At 38.0% G+C, this 17623-nt stretch overlaps 1 long non-coding RNA gene across 3 annotated transcripts in view; it reads right to left on the bottom strand.

The window, feature by feature from the left end:
* The window catches only part of LOC134756913 (uncharacterized), a 48503-nt gene extending 32722 nt beyond the window's left edge, over window positions 1-15781 (bottom strand). For 2 of the 3 annotated variants that reach the window (XR_010130367.1, XR_010130366.1), the window contains exon 1: window positions 15541-15645. This is a non-coding gene — a long non-coding RNA (uncharacterized lncRNA). Of the gene's footprint in view, window positions 1-15540 lie in introns of all 3 variants that reach the window. The other variant, XR_010130368.1, reaches the window with a different exon arrangement.
* Between the last annotated feature and the right edge of the window lie 1842 nt (window positions 15782-17623).

Raw genomic sequence — 17623 nt, forward strand, 5'->3', positions numbered from 1 at the left:
ATTAGAATACACAGTGCTTTCTTTCAAGGAACTTGCAATCTGGGGTTGGGGGCGGCTGGAGAGAAAACATGTACACATAAAAATCAACTAATAGTACAAAGCAGTAAAAGGAAAACAATCTACAGAATCATAGCAGGTGGTTTAACCCACACAGATGTGAACTGTAAAACATATTTCTTTTTCATTCCTGAATTCCTTTTTAGGAAAATCTCAGATCAGTGATTTAGTTAAAAAATGGTACCTAGCACAGTAGTTTCCACTAAGGTTATCCTGAGGGTCATATTCAAGTGGCATAGATAATAAAAAAGGCCATGCATATATTTGCATTTAAAGTGGTATGATTTACATGTTTTTTGCATATTCACATGTACTACGCATATGATTATGTTGACTGTATGGTCTGCCCTTACACACAATATTAAAGTTTAATAGGCTGGTGGGAGTCTGTTCTTAATTTTCCTTGCCTTGATTTCTTCTGATCATTTGTCATTGAGCTAGCCATCTTGTGGGAAAGGCAAAGAAAAGGTGCATAGGGACTGGGTTGGTAGAGTGTTGAGTGTTGACAGGGATTTAAACCAGATCCCAACGTAGAGAGTGCTGGACTCAGTTTATCAGGTTGCTATGTCCCCCAAAAATAAACTAAAGCTATATGTTCTGTGTTAGTGAGAGGTTCAGTCAACAATTATAAAAAATATGCTAATACTATTAATATCATTACCAATTATTCACATCTGTCCATTTTTTTTTCTCTGCCCTGTATGAGTGACATAATCCCAACGAGACAGGGATTAATGAAAGCAGTCACTGCTTATTGAGATCTTAGTATATACCTGGTACTACCCGTGCCAAGCACTTTACATACAGCCTTTCACTCTATTTGTATAAATAATTAATTACCTAATGAAGTTGGTATTATTGTCTCTATGTTTGAAAAATAAGAGACTTAAAGAGGTTATGTGACTTGCTCAAAGTCTCACAGCTAGTAAGTGTCAAGGCAGGGATTCAATTCACTGATTTATTCATTTAATACATATTGAGTGCAAGATATTGATGAGGTACTATCTGTTGAACTCCAGAGTCATGCTAAGTAATTAAAAGAATTACATAATTACAATAATTATTTTCTGCCTTAAAACTGCTTATCCTTTTGGTGTCTCTTCATAACAGTCAAACCATTCACCCACTCACTGAAGCCGTAAATCGACAAAGCCATCTTAGAGTATACCTACTCCATCGACTCCATCATATCCAAATAATCATGCAGACCTGTCAATATCTCACTCTTCCAAGGCCTCCTTCAAATCTGCATTGCCACCAAGGCATCTTTCGCTCATATTACCATATAGCTTTCTCCTTGTTCTCCTTTTGTATAGAAAATGAGTAGCCAGAGATGGCAGGGATGACCTATTGGGGATCTTTCTTTCCCAATGCTCAACACAGAGGCCATAACACAACTAGGGCTTAATGTTTGTTGAATAAATTCTTGAATAGAATTCTTACAAGTGAAATTTTGAAAAGTAGTCTGTCCATGAGACAGAGACTTACTCAAGTATATGTATACTTTTCTATGCCAGTGGAGACATGTATATGGCCATATCTACACATGGTATTTGTAGATGACATTTTCAAATGAGGTACCATTTGGTCAGCAACAGAACTGTGCTGCAAAGAGCCAATGGGTTTAGGTCAGTCTGCTACATAATATAGTAGTTTTATATGGAGGTAGGGGGAAGAATTGTCCTGATTGAAAATGATCCTAAAAAGCAGGTTGAGAGAGGTACCAGACTGAGAAAGAAACCTAGATCTTAGAAACCCCAACAAGCCAACTCCAGATACTTTCTGGCAATGATTTCTTACCATTCATGCCAACTTGCTTTCTCCCCCATTCTCCAATGTAAGATGGACCAGCCATAGTGAATTTAAGTCAAATTAATAAACATTTACTATGGACTGATTGTGTGTCAGGAGAATGGAAAATAAATAATACATAAGCACTGGGGACTGAGAATTAATTAGTGATGCATAAGTAGAATCTCTGCCCCTAAGACGGTAACTGAATACATCAGTCCTTTAATGTTTGTGATGTGCTTTCACATAAACTCTCTGTTGTAAACTCATTTTCCTAACTATTGTCCCCATTTTTTACTGGTGAGAAAATAGTCTTGAAACATTAAGTGAATTACTCAATATCACATTACCAATGAGGGTTAAAATCCAGGACTCTGAGACCAAATCTTTGCTCTCATATTATGCTGTTAGGTTGCTGAGGCATTTATTCAGCGACTTTCTAATCAAGCAAATACTTATTGGACATGTAGTGTTTTCTAAGCACTTGGGATATATCAGTGAACAAAAGAGATGGATATCTCTGCTCTCAAGGTGCTTATGTTCTTGGGAAGCCTTAATAAGCTGCAAATCTCCCTTTGTATGGGAAGGCTCTGGCTGCTACACACTGAGGCTTCAAGATTCTTTCCCTTTAAGGACAGTAGCTTACTCTGTGGAACAACTGTCTTCAGGCCCTAACCAGTGAGGATGCCTTTTGGGGCCGCAAGCTTTTGGGTTAGCCATTTTTAACTACATTCCACTGATTTGACTGCACGTATCAGTTACTACAAAATTACTTAGAGCACAAGGCTGTTTGCATTTAATTAATTTAAATATAAACACACAATCTTAGGAAAATTAAGTAGACAAAAACGTTTTCATGCATCATAGGCATTTTGCAAACATATACAGTGTAACCTGTTAATTACATTTCTCTCACAAACCATTTATCTTCTCAAAGCCTTGCCTAATAACTTGATGCTTCTCTCTTACATTTTTAACTCCTTATGATTTATTTTTCCATGCTGTTTCTAAAGCAATTGCCACGTCCCAAATGAGAGGGAATATTATAACAATGTGGTACAATAAAACAGCATACAGTATCTAATTTTAGCCCAAAGACTATGAGAAATCATTCAAATAGTTCCAATTTACTTGAACAAAATAATACAATGAATTCCTTCCTAACCAATATCCTCTCTTTGATTTGAAGGAAGCTCATCAGAAGACCAATAATAGAAATTTCCAAAATTGGATACATATCAATTGGCATCACCATTTATGCACTCCTAAACTGAATCCTGGAATTCATCCTCATAGTGTTCTTCTGCCTCACTCCCAATTGACAGTCTGTGACTAAAGTTGGCTCAGCTCCAGTCACAGCCTTCTAGTCCTCCTTGCCATCTCCTCTCCACTCCATTCTGACATTCATCATCTATTTCAACTACTGCAATAGAACTCAATTTCAACTCCTTGTCTCCAAACAGCCACTACGGGAAATAGATGTGTAGCAAGGAGTACCACCTTAAGCTCCAGCCACACCAAATTATTTGTGTTTTCCTGAATAAACTCTATTCTTTCCAATCCCTGTGCCTTTGTAAATCCTCCTTTTGTTTCCTTCTAAAAAAATTCTTTCCTTTTAGTCTGCTTAACATTCTGCTCTCATTTTTCGTACTCTGATCAGAGGTCACTTCTCTCCTAAAAGAAGCATTTCTTCTCCCTCTTCACTTGGTCTCGGGTAAAAATGGCTCTTCTCCTTTGTTCCAACTCTACTCCACACTACAATGCTTTACTAGTTACCTTTCTTTGCAAGTTTGTCTTTCTCTGCTACAAATGTTAGCTCCTTTGGTAGATGGCATGAGGCATTTATTTCCCCAGCGTCTACCAGAGTGACAATCAATGATTCAGGGAAACCTACTGGATAAATAAACAGACACCTTCAATACATAGGAATGTGCCCACTGTTCAGGTGCAGTATAACTCTGAAGTAGCACAAGAAGCTACAGAAGGCTGTTCATAAAAAGTGGTGAGATAGGCTGGGTGTGGTGGCTCACGCCTGTAATCCTAGCACTTTGGGAGGCCCAGATAGGCAAATCATTTGAGGTCAGGAGCTCGAGACCAGCCTGGCCAACATGGTGAAACCCCATCTCTTACTAAAACTACAAAAATTAGCTGGGTGTGGTGGCGGGCACCTGTAATCACAGCTACTCAGGAGGCTGAGGCACGAAAATCACTTAAACCTGGGAGGCAGAAGCTGCAGTGAGCTGAGATCGCCCCACTGAACTCCAGCCTGGGCAACAGAGCAAGATTCCGTCGCAAAAAAAAAAAAAAAAAAAAGTGATGAGATGGCAAGATTTGCCAATCATTTTTTTGCTTCTTCTCTCTTTTGATTCTTTACTCTCCTTTCTTGCCAGATAGATATAACATTTCTATTCAAATGATATTTGCTACGTCTTAGAAAACTAAGAATTGTAGAGTTTTCAGCACTGGAAGTTTCTCTGCTACCCCTGGATATTTTCTGAAAATGAGCTACACTGGTACAAGCTGGTGGAAAATGACTTTGTCACAGTGTCTAAACCACAAGCCATATGCTGGGCCTGCAATTCACATGGGGATCCTTGACCAATCTCTCCTGCACATACTTGCAAAAATAAATTCCTCAACTTAAATTATTTTATTTTAGTTACTTATACTATTGTGTGTCTTGAATTTGCTTGTATTACTGATGTGTAGGACAAGTCCACTTTCACCATGAATGATTGCCTAAGATACGTACCCGACTTTTAAAACATAAAATATAAAGTTGATGAAAACAAGTGACTTTAGTAATTCTTATCAGGCAAAATACACTTGTTTGCACTGCATAGCTCCTGAAAACTATGGTGTTTGGCAGTAATATGAAAATTGATTTATGTTAATTCAGTGGTGGAAAGAATCTAGGGATAATTTTACTATCCAAGTTATTAAACTAGGCTCAAACATCTACCTTTAATGGTTTCCTTAATATCTGTTTGATATTTCTTAATAATCAGCCAAAGTAGATGCCAACTGGTTTAAGAAAAAATACAAAGAAAATCAAAATTACAATTAAGAGTTGACTTTACCTAAGGGTAGTGTTTTCTTAGGATCATAAATTTGAGAATCATTAAAATGAATCATACCTATGGAGCAAACATTTGATTAAAAACCATCCTATGTATTGTTACAACTAAGAAAAAGTCACATTAGGTCATCCTTGACTTTGCTCTCATGGTTTGTTCTGCCAGAATTCTCTTTAGCCTCAAATCACCTGATGACTGTCTCCACTGTAGCTTTTCGTTATCCACCTTGTCTGTTCCATTGTTACCGTGACAGTGTTTATAATGTACTAGTGAGTTATTTGTTTATCGGTGACTCCCCAGGTGGACTGTGAGCTCACAGAGGACAGCACTCACATGTATAAGATGGTATCTAGCACAGGATCTGAGCTAGATCTGGTATTTTAAACATTAAAGTAATTATTAGTTACAGAAAATCTGTAGTCTCTATGTACTTGATCAGAGTGTACTATCAGAGTACTGTGTACTCTTAATATTGCCTCTATTGTAGAATTTAACAGTGTGTTGGAGGTTGATTTCTTCAATATTAGGGAAATGCCTGCTTCACAGCTACCATTAAACTGGGGAAGTGACCTTTTTCTACTCACTTGCCCCTGCAATTTCTCCATTCCCTGAATCTCTTGCACTGCCGCCTTTATTCTCCAGGAGATGAAATGTGAAGTGGTGCAGCTTCCTAGTTAGGCAATTGGACGCTGGTGTCAGGTGTCTGGTGTCAGGAGTCAGGCAGCTCTGCATCCCCTTCTACCACGTACTAGCTGTGTGATCTCAGTGTAGTTACTTAATCTTTCTGTTTCCTCTGACCAAAAACAAAGAGGGGTTAGTTTTGCTCTTCTTTTTGCCCAGGTTTTCTCATTTTTTAAACAAGGTAATGTTAGGATTTACCTCACAGGGTTGTGGGAAGCATGAAATGATGTGAGATGTTGAAGTTTCTCAGAAGAGGATCTGACATATGGCAAGTACTTAAGAAATGTCAGTTGTTATTATTTTATACTTCAGTGGTAGAAAGGGTTTTATAAGCCAGTTCTTAGTATAGGAAAATCTTCCCGATTAGGGTCTAAGCTAAAAAAAGTTTCTCCAAATAAACATAAATTCTCTGAAAGTTTCTATATCTATAACGTTATTAAAAATGCTTCTTGCTGCTGGAGCTTAATGCTTTCCTGTTTTGTCATTTCATATAATTTTATCACATTATATAGACTCTTCCTACTTTAATTATGATCCCTGGACCAGCAGCATCAATATCACCTTGGTGCATGCAGAACTTTAGGACCCACAGATAGCCTACTAAATTAGAATCTAAATTTTAATAAAAACCACACATGACTTTTGTGCACATTAAAGTTTGAGGGGCACTGATGAAGACTAGATTGTAGTTTCCTCATCTAAAACAATGAGAATGACCAAAGTACCTACCTCACAGGTTTATTGTGAGAATTAAATGTGTCAACATCTGTAAAGCATGTTACACAGTGCCTAGCACACATAGCAAATGCCAAAGCCATCTATATACACATTATATACATATAATGTTGGGAAACGTGGAAGTGAGGATATTGTTCTCTTTTAAATTGGTCACAAAAAACATATGCCTGGTATTTTACTTCATTTGAGGTACCATAATTTATGTAGACATCGAAAAACCATAGCATATTCAAAAGACAGTGTGTTGAGGAAAACTAAACTATGTCAGAAGAAAGGTTAAAGAAACTAGGAATATGTATGCTAGAGAAGAAATTACTTATGGAAGACGATAACTGCCTGCACATTTTTAAAGGTTCAGACTAATTCTTTATGACCTCAGACAATTAAATAAGGACAAATGAAGGGAAGTTATAGAAAGATAGATTTCATTCAAAATAAGGAACAGTTCTAATTTCCTTGCAGCTAGATCTGTCCAAAGCAGAATGGACTTCCTTGCAAGAATGTGAGTTTCCTGCCATAAAAGGTCTAAATAGAGCTTGATGTTCACCTCTTGGGGACAGCAACAGGAATTCATTACCTGGATGATTCATTACCTGTCTAAGAGGAGCCTCCCAACTCTGAGATGCAATTCTATGAGTGATATAACTGAAGGGTGCTTAACCTTCATCTAGATTCTGGAAACTTCAACTTCATCTTATAGACAAGGGAATTAAGACATAGAGCTGTTAATTGGCATGCCTATGGTTATAATTTGGTGGTTTGTTGGAACAGGTCTTTGGCCAGAATGCTGATCTTGTGAAATCTGCTCTAGCACTTTAACTATGGGTCTTTTTGTTGGGCCCTTATAATCACTAAATTAGTACCAAGCACCAAATACACTAACAGTGACTCTAGATTTTGATACTTTGGATTCCCTTTTTTATTGTTATTTGAGGTAGAGTCTCACTCTGTTGCCCAGGCTGGAGTGCAATGGCATGATCTCGGCTCACTGCAACCTCCACTTCCTGGGTTCAAGTGATTCTCCAGCCTCAACCTCCTGAGGGGATTACAGGAGCCCACTACCATATGAGGCTAATTTTTATATTTTTAATAAAGATGGGATTTCACCATGTTGGCCAGGCTGGTCTTGAACTCCTGACCTCAGGTGACCCACCTGCCTCGGCCTCCCAAAATGCTGGGATTACAGGCGTGAGCCAGCATGCATGGCCTGGATTTTTTTTTTTTTTTTTTTTTTTTGTTTTTTAGAGCTTACCTTTGCTTCTATCTTGGGGAAAAGATATCCTGAATCTTATAAAGTGCGGTAATTTAGGCTAGTTTTGTATAGAAAATCTTTCTCTTGGCCACCATTGATCGGACTTTCACATTATGGCAGAGTCTCTCAAAGCAGAAAGTATTCATTGAATGCTAGTCCTTTGATATGCTCTCTGAAAAACAAGTTCTGAGGAGAATTACATTTGTAAAACCAGAACACTTAGTTGAGTTCTTGATGTTCCACAACATACAATAGCATATTAAAGATTCTTCGAGGTCCTGTAATACAGGACCTTGTTTAATTTGATATCAGAATTTCTTAGGCATTTCACCATTCAGACACTGAGCACCCCACACGTAATTCCCCAATCTCTTATATAATAAACATTAATACTTTATAAAATCCCCTTTTTATTTTTTTGAGACAGTCTCGCTCTGTCGCCCCGGGTGGAGTGCAGTGGCGTGATCTCGGCTCACTGCAACCTCCACCTTCTGGGTTCAAGAAATTCTCCTGCCTCATCCTCATGCACCACCATGCCTGGCTAATGTTTTTGTGTTTTTAGTAGAGACAGGGTTTCACCACGTTAGTCAGGGTGGTCTCGAACTCCAGACCTCAAATGATCCGCCTGCCTCGGCCTCCTAAAGTGCTGGGATTATAGGTGTGAGCCACCACTCCTGGCCTATAAATTACTTTTCATGAGACTTCAGCTTTCGTGTCTAGGAAAGTCACAGCAAGGAACTTTGACAATCAGTTACCTAATTTCTTATGGGTTCTCTGTCTCTCTTAATGGTTCCTTGTTTGTCTTTTCCACATTTCAAAAGCAAGAAGAAAGCAACAGCAAACTTAATGCTTTGTACAATTAGTATATGAATTGTCCTCTACTGATTTAGTCCTTTCAAAGCAAAAGACAATTATCTACTTAACTGTCAAAAGGGAATGGAGCTGCCCCATCTACTTGTAGCCTTCTAGGTGTTTTCTTCTAGAAATTATGTTACATTAAATAGGTCTTCCTTTGCCAAAGGTATAGAATGCTTATATACAAGGTTTATATATTTCTTCAGTAAGAATTCTATAGGATGGTTCTACATATATCCTGGACCTACTTGGAGCAGTATATATATATATTTTTCTCTTTTCTTTTTCCTAAGAATTAGAACCTGCGAATGGAGTAGTATATTTTAAGACCAATGTAAACATATGTTAGAGCTGAAAGTTGCTTAATTAGCTAAGTAAGAGGTTAAACATCCATCAGGGTTCATTATCACTGAATCATTGCTTCCACTAATGGGAGTATATTCTAGGAGAATTCCAGGCACCAAGACAAGGCCAGTAGGGGTAACACAAGTCAGACTAGCAGCATGATAAGATCAGACTCCTTAATCTGACCTACACTAAGGTGAAGAAATATGACAGAATGATTGTCTCGTCTTTCATGGGCAACAATTGGTCTAGTGAACCCGAGACAGCAAAGGGCAAAACTGAAAATGAAATAAAAACTAACTGACAATCTGCTGTGTGTCAGATACTTCCACACATATTTTCTCATTTAAAGCCTCACAATAAGGCTATGAAGAAACTTGAGTTCTCATTTTACAGATGAGGTAGCTGAGGCTCAGAGAAGTTGAGTGACTTACTCATCACACAGTTAATTGATTGCTAAACTGATATTCAAACTTGGACGTTGTGATTTTCAGTGTCAGTTCGTTCCCATTACACTCAAAGTGCCGGAATTTGCAAATCCAGCAAATCTTATCCCTGAGACTAGACAACAAACAGAAAGGTAGAATCTCTTCTAAACAAGTGCTCACTCACAATTATTTCAATAACTTAGTAGACAACATTCCAGGTGGATAATGTCAGAAACCAAATTTTTGAATGGAAAAGAGGCAGCATTTTAGATGTAAATGGATCCTAGAGCCCTGTGTATGGTCAGACTTAGCGCCACAGTTCCCGTCTCTGCAGAGAAGCAACACAGCAAGAGAAGGCAATGTAAGGATTCCAAATTGCTAAGAGAATGAAGTAATCAGCATATACGTACTCCTTATTATGTTCGTGTGGCCAAGTGTGTGGGGTGGGGGCTGAAGAATCAGAGACTACAGAGTTGGAAGAACTACCACTTCATGTCAGCATGAGGGCAAAGAATGGAGGGATTGGCTGTGATCGAAGTGTCAATAGTTAGAGCTGTAATCACAACTTCAGGAGAGATCAACACCTACTGTATAAGAGGATTTAAAAATCCAATAAATGAAGCTAAATGGAGCTGCTATACTGAACGGTGGCATAAAGCCATGGTTTACTGGCAACATAGAACATCATTGCATAATGGCTGAACACAACCAGCATGCTGCGTCAGGCAGCGTGAAGCCCAGCCTGCAAAAAGCCAGAGAGAGGTTTTGAAGTGATTGACCAAGTTATATGATTTGCAGGTGCTTTTGTGTACTGTTTCACTGGTTGGTAACTTATTCAGAAGGTAGGGAAGGCTTGAACCCAGGCTGGCAATTATGCCACTGATTTTGAGTTTGGAAAGAAGCCATAAAGGGGTAACAACATGGTCTGGAATCTACAGGTGACTTCCAATTTCTCTTTAAAAAGAGAATTCAAGGGAAAACTCAGTAAGTATTTTAAATCACATTTGTGTAATCATATTTAATGAACAGGTGGCTTATTGTAGAATTTATTTAAAGTAAGACAGTGGGTGAGTGTGTGTGTATGTGTGTGTGTGTTTCCTCAAAAACATACAGGAATTATTGAAATTAATGGCATGTAGTCCTGTTCTGGGCTACAGCTGGCATGCCAGAAACAACAATGCCATAGCTGTTACCACATTCTTTTCCTCAAAAGGGGAACAAATGAGCTTCTGCTGTTAAAGCCACTCCTTCCTGAATCACCATTTCAGTCTCTCTCTTTTCTGCTGCCTGTCATATAAAGCCGTTTTAATTTAAAAAGCAAAATAAAATAGACAGCTATTTTAAGGCAAATATTAAATATGAGAGTGATTTGAGCTCTGAGTTTGTTTTTTAAAATTAAAATAGAGAGCCAGTGTGTGGGTATTGTAAACAGGCGAAGCTTTAGCTCTCCCTACAGGCTTTTGTTACAGTAGCTGTCTAAGAGGAAGAGAATATTGGAAGCTGAAATCATCCCGAAGTGTTCATCAAAGAGAGTGATTTCCTTTGTCCAAGACAAAGTCACAAGCTGTTACCTAGGTCGACAGTAAGACTGTGCAAATGGCATTTATCACATTATTGAGGCTACAGAGTCTTTTTTTTTTATTTAGTGATTCTCAGCTTTTTATTGGAAAAAAAGGTGAATAATAATAAAAACAACAACTGCAATGACAATGACACCAGAAATGCTGGTGCTGCTTTCCAGTTTGCCCATGGTCTTTTCATAGCTTGGCTTTTGAGGCTAAGTGTTATACCGGGGCTTCTGATTTGGGGTTGGAGTCAGTATGGATTCCAAGTGGAATTCTGCAGAATGATCATCTATTAGCATAAACCCTTGCTAAAAAACAGACCAACAGCAAAGATTCTCAGTGAGCCTCTTATCTTAATAGTCATACATCAGCGACATGGATACCATCTAAGAAATGTGTCGTTAGGCAATTTTGTCATTCTGCAAACATCATGGAGCGCAGTAACAGAAACCTACATGGTATAGCCTACACACACCTCGGCTGTATGGTACAGCCTATTTCTCCTAGGCTACAAACCTGTACAGTACAGCACGTTACTGTACTGAACACTGCAGGCAGTTGTAACAAAACAGTAAGTATTTGAGTATCCAAACACATAAAAACACAGAAAAAGTACAGTAAGAGTAACTGTAACCCCAGCTACTCCGGAGGCTGAAGCAGGAGAATCACTTTGAACCCGAGAGGCGGAGGTTGCCCTGAGCTGAGATCGCACCATTGCACTCCAGCCTGGGTGACAGAGGGAGACTCTGTCTCAAAAAAAACACACACACACTAAAAAATGGCATGCTTGTATAGGGCATTTACCATGAATGGAGTTAGTAGGACTGGAAGTTACTCTGGATGAGTCAATGAGTGAGTGGTGAGTGAATGTGAAGGTCTAGGACATTTCTGCACACTACTATAGACTTTCTACACACTGTGTAGTTAGGCTGCACTAAATTTGTAAAACAATATTTTTATTTCTTCAATAATGAATTAACTTTAGCTTACTGCAACTTTTTAATTTTATAAACTTTTTAATTTTAAAAAACTTTTTACTCTTTTACAATAATACAGCTTGAAACACAAACACATTGTACAGTTTTTCAAAAATATTTTCTTCTTTATATCTTTATTCTATAAGCTTTATTCTATTTTAAAAATTATTCATTTACTTTTTAAACTTTTTTGTTAAAAGCTAAGACACAAACACACACACATTAGCCTAAGAGTACACAAAATCAAGATCATCAATATCACTATCTTCCACCTCTGCATCTTGTCCCACTGGAAGGTTTTCAGTGGCAATAACACACATAGAGCTGTTCTCTCCTATGATAACAATGCCTTCCTTCTTCTGAAATGTCTCCTGAAGGACCTACCTGAGGCTCTTTTACACTTAATTTTTTTTAATCAGTAAAAGGAGTACACTCTAAAATAATGACAAAAGTATAGTACAATAAACACATAAACCAGTAACATAGCTGTTTACTTTCATTATTATTATGTATTCTATATAATTGTATGTGCTAGACTTTTATATGACTGGCAGCTCAGAAGGTTTGTTTACATCAGCATCGCCGCAAACGTGTGAGTAATGTGTTGCACTACGACATTATGACGACTACGACATCATCAAGCAATCAGACTTTTTCAGCTCCATTATAATCTTATGGGACCACTGTTTTATATGTGGCCCCTCATTGACTCAAACATAGTTATGTCGTGCATGACTGACTGTATAAAAAATGAAAACCAGTTTCATAAGCACACTTTGGCCCACACCCCAAACCCAAAGGGAAAACTGTCTCCATATACTTTTCAGTGTAGCACCAGTGGTGCATTGAATCAATAATAACAATCGATAACAATAATCAGTAATCTATAATAATAACAGCCATCATTTATTAATTATTTGCCCTTGCTCTTGGCTACACATTCAGCTGAATAATTTTGCTTAGTACTCAAAATAATGCAAACAAGTAGACGTGATTATCCTCTTTCACAGAAGAACAATCCAGTTCAGAAATTAAGCAACTTGCCGAAGGTCAGTCACCTAATGAATTCGGGCTGGAAGCAGAACTCAAACCCTGAACTGTCTGACTGCGGAGCCTTGCCCATTAACCAATCTGCTGTGCTGTATTTTCCTTGTTAACTACTATATTATACTGCTTTTGTTTTGTTTTGTTAAGAAGGTACCTCTAGATATCGATTTAGCAGACATCGTTGCTTTTTAACAGGTACATTTAGTATTTGTGGAGTGCTAGAAATGAGCAAAGTATTTAACAGACACAAAAAATTGTTAAGAGAAATCTGTCAGGTGAGAAACATACAAAGTAGGACTACAGAATATGGATGAGTCAGATAAAAAATAAGTCAAAAGAAGGTGAGGGGAAGTAAGTTATTGAATTAAATAGGACATCCTGGATAACACCACCAGTGAGATGGGTGAGGGGCACCAAAGATGCTATGATGAGAGGAGTCAGTATGGGGATAGACTAAAATAATGAATAATAGAGAAAAGACAAAGAAGAATTCTGTTTGAATTTTTTAAGGTTAGAAATTAGGGAGCATACTCAACCTTCCAATATTCATTTATTCCACAAACATTCCTTAAGTGCCAATTATAAAAATAGTAATTGTTTTATGCCTTCTGGTGACAAAGATTGAGGAAGAAAAACAGACATATAAACAATAACATGTCATGAGTGCTATGATAGAACTTGTGCAAGGTATAGTGAGGCAAAGAGGAAAGACTCATTAAAATTCTAGAGAGAATGCCAGTTAACTTCTATGTTTCATAGAAAATGCAACAATTTAATAGATTCTCGAAAGATAAGGAAGCTTTTGCCAAGTGAACTGGGGAAGTGATATGGGAAAAGAAAGATATTTCAGGGAGGAAACAGGATGTGCAATGGCATGAAGGCATGGGTCATGGGGTATCTGTGAGTAGTTTTGAACGGCTGAATGAAGCATTAGGATTTAAGAAGACTGTGCAGAGATGTAAGCCTAGAGAAGTAAGTGGGGTCAAAGTCATGGGGACTTTAAATGGGGAGCTGGTGCTGAGAAGTCACTGAAGAGACTATGAAAGACATCCATCATCTAAAAATCACCCTGGTAGCAATGGGGCAAATGAGTAAGGGGGCTAAAACTGAAGACAGGAAGACAAGGTAGGAAACTGTGCAATACATGGTTGAAATAGGGAGAGAAACAGGTAGATAAATTCAACAGATCGAGCAAGTAGAATTTATGACTGATTGTGTACTGGGAGTGATTCTGTACCATATTTTGTAATTAAGCAATGGATGTTAGAATTGTGAATAAAAGGATGACTCTGCCAATTCCATATGGGAAAAGAACAACTGGCTAATTTTATACAAATGCTATTTTTCAACTTCTGTACTGTTTAGTGGTTAATACAGCTCTTGGTTCAAAATAGTCCTTCTTCTTCAAATCTATCCACATCTCCTACAATCAGAATTTTTGGTACTTAACAGGACGTCTGTAATTCTCTAGTCCCAAGCTTCTTCTCTATTGTCCCATCACCTAGATAAATAATTTAAAGGTGAAACTACTTATCAAGGGCAACACAGTAAATTAGAGGCAGGGTCATGAGTAGAACCAGGTGACCTTACGCCCAGGCCACACTGAGTGCCCCTTAAACATGGACCGTATGGTACATTTCCGCCTGGGCTAAATTCCAGGGAAGATTATAGGTATTCAGATGATTTTTGGGTTTCCGTAGTTGTCAGAAAATTTACATTCAAATTTAATATTCAGTTGCTATAATTTGCTCAACACGAATGACTGAAAGCATCTATCTCTCTGCTTCTGTTCTTTCTTTCTTTCTTTCTTTTTTTTTTTTTTTTTGAGATGGAGTCTAGCTCTGTCACCCAGGCTGGAGTGCAGCGGTGCAATCTCCGCTCACTGCAAGCTCTGCCTCCCGGGTTCACGCCATTCTCCTGCCTCAGCCTCCCTAGTAGCTGGGACTACAGGTGCCCGCCACCACGCCCGGCTAATTTTTTGTATTTTTAGTAGAGACGGGGTTTCACCGTGTCAGCCAGGATGGTCTCGATCTCCTGACCTTGTGATCCGCCCGCCTCGGCCTCCCAAAGTGCTGGGATTACAGGCATGAGCCACTGCGCCCAGCTATTCTTAAGTACCTTACCTTGCATTGCATTTTACACTGCTGGCCACCCTTATGTCCTTTAGGATGGTTGATGGGAGTAAATTTATTCACTGCAAGTAAATAAATTTCTCAGTAATTAGTTTTCTTCGCAGCAGGAATATAACTCTTTTATGTTTATGTCCAACCATCTCATCATAATATTTTTGTGAGGTGGGAATGTAAAAATTTCAGGGGACTTTTCCATGAGCAGGAGAAAAGTCTGCTTAGGATGAACGAGTAGAAGCATTGGTGGAGTTGTGGCTCTGTAAAAGCTCTTTTGAAGCTGTGTTTGTCTTTGTTGAAATATCACCAGGCAAGCCTCTTTATCCTAATGGCACTTGCTGCATATTTTGCTCTCCCAGCTTCTCAGTCTCCCGCGGAGTCTTTACTAGAAGATTATCTTGATAATTCAGTCGTGCATCCTTCTCCCCACTCCCAGTTCAAATGTTTTTACTTTGATTAAATTAAAACAATCAGAGGAAAGTGTATAAAAGCCTAGAAACCTAGTACTTAACCTATACAATTTAAAAAAGGTCTAATATTATAGCTGCAGGAAAAGCATAGCAGTTCAAGCTAAAACGAAAGCAAAGGAAGGCAGTCTTACCAAGAAGATGTGATACATGATGTGAGTTTTCTGCTGGAGGCAAGTGGGAACTTTACTTGTAATATGTGTTATAAGGCTAAGTCCTAGAATGGAGACTGGAAAGCCTTCTTTTGTGAGTGGGTGGAGACTGAGGGCGGGGAGGAGAGGAGCAACTTCTACTGTAGGTTCAGCAGGGTTTGCATTAGCTGGTTCTGGCCATTCCAAGTGAAGGTCATCAAAAAGTTGTGTGGGAGAGACAGGCCTGTGATAGCCAGAGAAAATACAGAATAAACAAGTAGCTTTATAAATGACATCATGTGCTGAGTGTATTTTATAAACTGATAGTCAGGACTTAGGGACTTGGGGTTTAACGAGTCTGCATGTATTTATAATGGCAATAGAAATAAATATTTGAGATTAGAATTAATTCTTGGATATAAAGTCACTGTAACCATAGTAAATATTGGTTGATTTTACATGTAGTATAAGGAAGAGTTGGATTCTTTTGGAAATTGCATTCGCTGTCTGCTATGGTTGTGGCTTGGGTGGTAGCCTGAACTTCAAATTAAGCAGAAAGCATATCTTCATATCTTTAGTGTTTTAATTTTTTTTGACTGTGGCCCAGTACCTTTAATTTCACAACCTATTAAAACTATACACATAACAAACACATAAAAGTAAAACAAAAGTTCAGGAAACAATACTGTTACTAAATGTAATATATTTGGATTTTTTTTTCTATTCTATTCTTTTATGACCTATTACTTTTATTAAAATCTTGGTGCAAATCTCTAAATGGATTTCAAGACTCACCAATGGGCTGCAACCAGCAGTTTGAAAATCACTGCTTAAGGCAACTGTTGTAAAATCAGTCAACTCGACTAAATCAGAGAATCTACTTGATCCGAAAGGTAGAAAACCAAACAGATGTAGAATGGTCCCTCTTGATCATATGAAAGCAGAAGCAAGAAGTGTTTGATGGTGGGAAACTACAGAGAGGAAATTCTTAGTGGGAGATTTATTAGCTTTGTGGTCTAGGAAACATCATTCTCAGAGTCAGTATTCTACCTGATGATAGAAAACCCAGAGAGAGGAGGGAAACAATATTATTTTTCTAATAAAATATTGAATTGCTATTAATATGATTTTCTATTGCAATTATAATCTGTTGTAAGCCTGCTCTGCAGGGCTCTCTTGTGCAGAGCCTGGCATCCTGTTGGCAGCCAGCACATGTTTATTATGGGTAATAACAATAATAATACTAATAATGATAACTTGGTGATTAGAATCATTTGCAGTAACATCCAAAGCTAGGATTATAAGAACTTCTTTCCTATAGCTTCCACTTTTATTCTCCATGGTTTATATTTTTTCTAATCATAAAAAATACTTTCCTTATTTCCCTTCTGATTTAGTCTATTTGGCAAACATTAATGTTTTTGAGCATTTTTTTTCCTTATGGACCTCAAAATTAAATGTCTTCCCATTTGACTCCTTGTTTGTCTTACCAGAATCACTGATGAGGTCAACACAGCTAGAACAGGGAGATTCATTTGTTAACTGTTGCTGCGGAAGCCACAAAGAGAGCACAAAATCTCACAGAACATCATTTTGGTGTTCTTTCTATAATAACAGCATAAGTTACTTAATTTTCCCAAATTTTCAGTGATTAACTTATTTTTAAAAATTAAGAAGCAGGAAAATTAAAATAAAATAAGACAGTGTATGCTTTTTTTCTCAGACTTTACCAAATTTTAGTTTCAAATTAAGGCTCTAATTCAGCAGAGGTATAAATGGAGAGAGGGGATGAGAGAAGTAACTACCTGCCAATGGGAGGATAGGGATACTTGAGAAATAAATGTGACAGTAGGAAAGGGAAGAGAAAACCTGGTGGTAAGGTAGACAGAGTGGTGGGGGAAAGTATGAAGGAAGTATTAAATATGGCCACAGCAATAGATAGGTGACCTGAGCACCAATCCAGGGAAAAGGGATGGAATAGAAGTGGAAAGGAATGGACTGTTGGTAATGGGATAGGGAATTCCAAATAGGGAGAAAGGAAAGGAGATGTAGAGAGATATGGGGCTTTCTGGCTGGAAAAGATGGA

This window comes from Gorilla gorilla, chromosome 1 (genome assembly GCF_029281585.2).
Source record: "Gorilla gorilla gorilla isolate KB3781 chromosome 1, NHGRI_mGorGor1-v2.1_pri, whole genome shotgun sequence".
Lineage (NCBI taxonomy): Eukaryota > Metazoa > Chordata > Mammalia > Primates > Hominidae > Gorilla > Gorilla gorilla.